Below are 5,162 nucleotides of genomic sequence, written 5' to 3' on the forward strand. Positions count from 1 at the left end.
TTATCAGTAAAGACATCAGGAGGGCCTCTTCATCCAAGGCCTTCTTTGCCTCATTCTTAGTTTATTCATGGAATTAATAAATGAAGGGAAATGCATATGGTTTAATTCATAGCTTCTTTTGTTATATATAGTACTCAGTGTTTGGTTGCTGTGCTTATTTTTTTGCACTTATGGACACTTTTATTTACTTTACAAGTGAGATATTAGATTTCCAATTTAGTTAAAAAAAAGGATATGCCTATCCATCCATTTGGCTACTTCTAAATAACATTTTTTTTTTCGTAGACCAACCCGAGTTTTCTCTTTTAAGCTTCCCTTACTATTTGTTTGTTTTAGACGGAGTATTAATCTCAGCGGAGCTCCTCTCCGTGGAGGGGCCTCCAAAGTTAAGCCCAATTTCTACCTTATTCTTATTTGCTTCAGACAAGATAATCCAATATTTATTCAGCCCTCTTAAGGGATCTCAGTATTGACGCCATCATTCTTTATAGCGTTGTCTCGTTGACAGAACTTTGTAAACATTACCAAGTGAAGCGAACCTAGAATTTCGGCCTCATTAACTTACTACTTACCCTTCTAAGAAAACATTGACTAATCATTTGGGGATCTTCTATGAAATGTTCCAAATCGGGTAAGAAGATATTGCTATGGAAATCATGTATTTGCTCCAAGTTCCCGAATAAAACTTCCTCTTTTCCTAACAACGTTAGAGGAATTTTTTGCTGATTTTCTAGGCTGATCAGTTCGTCCTTGTATCCCTAAAAAGAATTCAGTTACCTTTCAAACATTATTAACTAATTTCGGAGACCACACTGCTTACGTATGACGAAACGAGAAAACGAAGAAAATCACAGGTATATTTAGAAACAAAAAAGAAAACAGTAATGACTATCATTAAATCTTTACAGTAAGATTCTCTGGTATACTGAATCTGATGGTGCAATTTTCATTAAGATTCCATGGTTTTTCGGGGGTATCTCTCCCTTTTTCAAAAATCGCTCAAATTTTTTCAGGCAATCTGCTTTTGACGAGTTTTAAGCTTAATGGATTTTAAGTTTAATTCATTAAGCTTAATCAATTTTGTGTATTTAGAATCAGCATAACTAGAAAACTCTTTTGATGTATCTTTTGAAAAACTCTTTTGATGGAATTTTTTTCAAAATTTCATTGTTAAGAGCTTTGGTTACTATTGGGCCAAGACGTTCCCCACTTACAGTTCATTACCATGAACTGTTGGATATTGGTTAGTTATGTACCCATAATCCCATTAAGCAAATACATCCTGTGCCAGTGTCCCCAAACGATGATAAAAATAGCTTACTTAGAGAGTTGTTAACATAACTCACTTTATTCTAGAGTCCAAAGAGGATCCTCGTTAACGTTAATGTACTTCCACATTTGTACAAATAGGATAGAATCTCTGGAGGATGCTTGTAACTTCAGTCCTGTAGATTGGATGATTACTTTGACCATTTAAAAGGATATTATAGAGTATATAGACAACAGGGCATTACAAGAAGTCATTGTCTTAAGACTGGTTTAACGGAAAAATCAGCCAAGCTTTGAATTTGAGGGAAATTATACTTCCCTGAGTTTATTAAATAAAAAAAACAAGTTTTTTTTACTGAAAGCAAGGAGCGACATTAAAACTTAAAACGAACAGAAGTTATTCCATATGAAAGGGACTGTCCCCTCCTCAACGCCCCGCTCTTTAGGCTGTAGTTTTTTCTTATTTCAAAAATTAGAGTTTTGAGAAAGAGTCAAAATTTAGTGGAAAGAGCGGGGCGTTGAGGAGGGCACGGTCCCTTTCATATAAGGAATAATTTAAATTTGCTTATAATTAAATTTAGCTAATAATGATTTAAATTTGTATTTCAAAATTGCCTTGACTGAGTAGGATCTAAGACTGAAACGAAAACAAAACAGCGTAAAAAATAGTACAATTCAAAATTTTTTTGTTGTTAAATGGCTTAGTAATTATTACCAAAGAACCAATCAGGCCGTATATAGGCGGAGTTATTTGTTTTACCAGAAACCACATTTCCAGCTTGAGTATAGATCTTGTCGTTCAACATTAGCTAATTTTTAAAAACGGTATGAGTATTTTTCTCTCCAGGAATAAAAATACTGTGATTACTACTACTAATACTACTAATAATTTAACACAACATTAATCTGGCTGAACCAAACACAGCCACATATACTTCTCTTCCATCCCAATCTTTTCCAAACTTCATTCTCTACCACCTCCCATGCAGTCCAGCTTGTTTTTCAATAATTTCTTACAACCTCATTCCACTATATTTTGAGACAATCTACTTTTCCTTGGGCCCCGAATGGATGACTAAAGAGCAAAATCTGTGACAGTTTATTATTATCCATAAATGCGGCCTAGCCACCTTATCATTTCTCCTATTATAGGTCTAAAAAGCAGGTGTAAGATTACTTTTTGATATATAAGGCTACTGTTTTTATAGGGAAAAGAAGATTGCTTAAAATATTGTTGTATGTATGCAAGTTTTTGTTTTCTATTTTATTTTGTTTGTGCTGCTGAACTATTGTTACAAGCAGTGTTTTGTCTGTTGCCACAACCTGTGGATTTTTTTGCAATAAATATCTATCTATCTATGCGTTCAGTAAAAAAAGCATTACTCTAATTTTGAATAATAAATTACCCTCAAGATGACTCCAATTTCAGAAACATAAATTCTTTCAGTTTCGAGAAGTTCTGTCAGTATATGACCTCGTTTCACTTTCAAGGCTTCAGTATCGGTGTTTGTTAAAGAGTCAACAGAGCTGGTCATTTCTTGACGTGATGCACTTCGCAGTCGGGGTCGTATTAGTTCTTGAGGTTTGACAGCATTTACAGGAACTGCAGGCTCTGGTGTTACAGGTTGAATAGGTTTAGGAGGTCGTGAAATTATTTTCTTAAGGGAGGATCGTCTTCGAGAGCACATGACTTGGACATCTTCGACTCGCTTTAAAACCTAAAGAGAACCCCAAAATTAAAACTTCGTAAAAAAGATAAAAATAAAACACAAAAACTCATGCTCTAATAATCAAGGGTACTTAATAGTCATAGGCCTACCAACAAATTGTTGTTGAGGAATATCAAGTTCAAACTCGTAAATATGGAGATCTTTCGACCCTTCTTACTTCTAAAGATTCAATTGCCAAAATTTTCTTGTGTTAATCATACAATTTATCATATTTTATATATTTTCCTGAATTTGTCCCTGCCCCTTGCAGGGTCATTTCTGCATGTTTCATGAGTTTTAATCTAGTTGGCTGTTGACCAAAATAAGCAAGAGATTCATATCCAAGCTGTTGGGTTAAGGCTTCTAATTGGTGTCTTACAAAATTTACTGGTCATGATAGGCAACTCCAAACTTTGAAGAAATTCTACGAAACTTGACCTCAGTAATAGTAATCACGATTACTGAAGGACAAAATAAATGACGAAAATTCTAATTATAGTAGTAATATAATAGTTTAGTAACTAGATATAGCATTGCTATAATCAATAAACTTTGGTAATTTTCCAGTAACAAAATAGAATGGGATAGTGCTTTACCAAAAGATTCTATCTTCGGTAAAAAGGTGATAATCTTGCATTTTTATGGTTTATTTGTTTAGTCTTAGTTAATATTTAGGGCCATTGGGTAATTTTTGAAAAAATTTTTGGATTATTCCTTGGGTAATCAGCTGGGGTAATTTTCAAACGGTAAAATATAGTGGGCTGGTGAATTTCTAAAGATGTTGTCTTGCGTAAAGACGTGGGAATTATGAAGGCATGCAGTTAATTTTGTTCGGTTTTGGGTAGTTTTTGTGACAATTGGCATCTGTTTGGTTATTTTCTTAGGTAATTCCTTGGGTTATCAACTTGGGTAATTTCTCAACAATAAAATAAAACGAGCTAGTGTTTTCTCAAAAGATATTAGTTTTACCAAATATGCAGAAATAATGAAATCCTATGATTTATGCTATCCCGTCTATGGGAGTCTTTAGAATAATTGGGTAGTTTTTGGTAATTTCCTTGTGTAATGTATTGGAATTTCAGCTTGTGTAATTTTTTGACAATGGAATAGAGCGTGCAATTATTTTCCCAAATGATACTACCTTTGGTATAGATACAAGAATCACGAAGTCATACGATTTACTTTATCCTGTCTTGGATAAACTTTAGGGTGTTTGGATAATTTTTTGCAGTTTCTTGGGTAATAAACTTTGGCAGCTTTCCAACAACAAAATAAAATGGGCTAGCATTTTTCCAAAAGATGTTTTTTTTAGTAAAATGTAGAAATTAAGAATTTATATGATTTATTTATGTATGATTTATTTTTATGTATCGCAGTCAACTTAGACAATTTTTCAAAAATAAAACAAAATGGGCCAGGGTTTTTCCAAAATATCCTATCTTTAGTTAATGTGCCATAATTTTGAAGTCATAGGATTTAATTTGTCAGATTTTTGCTGGTTTTCAGGACTATTGGGTTGTGTAATTTCCTTTGGTAATTGCCTGGGTAATCAACTTGGGTTATTTCCTAACAATGAAATAAATAGGCTATTGGTTTGTCAAGAGATAGTATCTTTAGTAAAGATACAGGAATCCTGAAGCGATGTGATTTACTGTATTCGGTTTTGGGTGGTTCTTCTGACAATTGTGTAGTCTTGGGTAATGTCCTTAGGTTTTTTTTCGGTAATCAAATTCGGTAATTTTTCAACAATGCAATAGATTATGCAAATTTTTTTTAAAGATGATATATTTGGTAAAGATGTGGGAATCATACGGCTTGTTTTATCCGTTCTTGGGTAGTCCTTAGGATAATTGGCTAATTTCGATAATTTTCTTGGGTAGTCAACTTGAGCAGTTTTCCAACAATGAAATATGAAAAATAATGTGCTATTTTTTTCCGAAGAGATGATACCTTTCGTGAAGATACGAGAATAGCAAAGTCATAAGATTTATTTATCCGGTCTTAGGTAGTTTTTAGGATAATCGTAAAATTTTTGACAATGCTCTTGGGTAATTTCTTGGGTAATCAACTTAGGTAATTTTACATGAACGAGACATAACGGGCTATTGCTTATCCTAAAGATACCATATCAAACAGTTCGTGATAACGAACTGTAGTAAGCAGCGACCCGGCTCAATAGTAACC

General features: G+C 33.5%; 1 long non-coding RNA gene across 1 annotated transcript; it reads right to left on the reverse strand.

Moving 5' to 3' along the window:
- Positions 1-572: 572 nt before the first annotated feature.
- Positions 573-2,983, reverse strand: LOC136024652 (uncharacterized). Its single transcript, XR_010616876.1, has 2 exons — positions 2,676-2,983; positions 573-758 (listed from the first exon to the last, which is right to left on the reverse strand). It is a non-coding gene; the product is annotated as an uncharacterized LOC136024652 (long non-coding RNA).
- Positions 2,984-5,162: the final 2,179 nt, after the last annotated feature.

Source organism: Artemia franciscana, chromosome 3 (assembly GCF_032884065.1).
Source record: "Artemia franciscana chromosome 3, ASM3288406v1, whole genome shotgun sequence".
In the NCBI taxonomy this organism is placed as follows: Eukaryota; Metazoa; Arthropoda; class Branchiopoda; order Anostraca; family Artemiidae; genus Artemia; species Artemia franciscana.